The sequence below is a fragment of the Nestor notabilis genome, unplaced genomic scaffold (genome assembly GCF_000696875.1).
Source record: "Nestor notabilis isolate BGI_N333 unplaced genomic scaffold, ASM69687v1 scaffold9542, whole genome shotgun sequence".
In the NCBI taxonomy this organism is placed as follows: Eukaryota; Metazoa; Chordata; class Aves; order Psittaciformes; family Psittacidae; genus Nestor; species Nestor notabilis.
The window spans coordinates 704-2,668 of record NW_009919651.1 but is presented as its reverse complement, the minus strand read 5'-3'; positions in this window follow the sequence as shown (position 1 = coordinate 2,668).

Below are 1,965 nucleotides of genomic sequence, written 5' to 3'. Positions count from 1 at the left end.
CCTTATTTATTGCAGTGATTCCTCACTACTGCGATAGAGGCCTCCCCTTCATCCTCCCACCCTGAGCTGCTGCCCTGGGCCTGGTAGAGCTGGGATGTGGCACAGGGGAGGGCAAGGCTAGTCTAATATGGTGTTGGGGGAGAGCCAACTTGAGATTTGAAGTGCAAGACCTTTTGGTCCTATGGGAGGAGTGCTGGCCTCACACCTGAGGTGGGACAGGAGCACAGGGCTCTGGTAGCAATAGCGATGGGCATAGAGCAAGGACTGCCCCAGGGTGCCCCTTAGATTGAAGCTTGCTCCTTCCCTGCTGCTACCACTGTGCCTCAATCTGGACGTAGTGCAACCAACAAAATAAACCATCCTGACTGCTCCAGCTGCACTGTGCTTACTACAGAGGGGGCGGGATCGGCTCTTGCTGTGGGGACCACAGCATGTGGAGGAGGCAGAGGGCTTGGCCATGGCACCACACACCACACACCACACTTACCATCCTTTATTCATCTTCTGCACACAGGGACTGACCCCTTCCCTAGAGCCAGCCCTGCCCACCGGTGCTGGGGAAGGAGGTTGGATCACACCACAGTGCTCAACCTTCCCAGCTGAAGAGGCACAAACCCAGGGTGGGAGCAGTGCTGTCCCCCATGCCCTCTTCCCCCTGCTTTGATATTTATGGAAGGCAGCTACTGTTGGATACACACACACACACCCACACACACCCCATTTCGAGAGGCTTATCTGTCCCTCTCCTTGCACCTGCTCCAGCTGTGGCCCCCCAAGCTCCATGCAGTCACACTTGGTGCCATCCTTTGTCTCAAGAACCAGAAATTGAGCAGCTCCACCTTATGGCTGCAGCACAGGACATCTTCCTCCCCACGGGAAGCAGTGCTTCTTGGGCATCATCAGGGCAGTGTCAGGCTGAGCATGAGGCTTCTGCTCCAAGGCCATCTGAAGGCATTGCTCGTAGAGAGTGCCACCACTGTCCTGTGTCTTCCAGTTTGTATGTTGGCCCTGGAGTTCACAAGCAAAGAACCCCAGCGCCTCAGGGACTTTTTGAGATGCCGTGCAGGTACTAGCACAGCCGGGATTGTTGCAATGCAGGTGTTGAAGAAGCATCAGTGTGCACTGATATCCATTCCTCTCCACCCCAGCCTTAACTCATGGCACAGCAGAAGGTAAGGCTTACAATGCCAGCTTCACACCAAGCCTGCAGGACAGCACCCAGCCCTGCCAGGACATCCCTGCTGTCCCTGCAGGCTATGTTCCTGTGACCCTCCACACTTACTTGTGCTGTGAGCCCTCATACAGGCTGCAGGCAGTGGGTGGCTCCAGAACAAAGCAGTCTGTGGCAATGCGGTCTGCCAGGACAGCCACCACCATGTCACTGAGGTCCCTCATCCTGTGCAGGAAGCATGCCAACCTGCAGGCACAGCAGGGCAGCAGTCAGTAGCTGCTGGCCAGGTTGGATATCCCACCTTGCCTGACCCCAGACTATCTGCACATAGTGCCAGGGTGGGAAGAGCCCTGCCTTTTCCTCCTGGAGACACACCTGTGAGTGCATTCGCAGTGGAAGAGCATCTGGGTGTCCGTGTTGTGCAGCTGGTACTTCACCTCACTGGGTACAATCTGGTGCTCGCACTTATCCAAGTGCTTGTAGCTCTTGCACGCCCTACCCAGGCCTGAGAACAGCAGGGCAGTGAGGGCACCCCCAGCACACAACCCACATGGGCTGAGACCTTGGAACACCCCAGCTGTGGTGCATGCTCTGTTGCCAGCACCCACTCACCCTGCTGCTGTCTGTGCTCTGCTACAACAGTCATCAGGGGGGCTCTGCACCACTCCGTAGCTAGACTGGGTTGGATGCTGCTATCCTGAGGGCAGGCAGGGTGTGCTGAGCCCCCAGACTCTTGCAGTGCTCCTCCAGGCACTCACCTTTCTCCAGCAAGGTCCAGTTCCAACATGGTCATC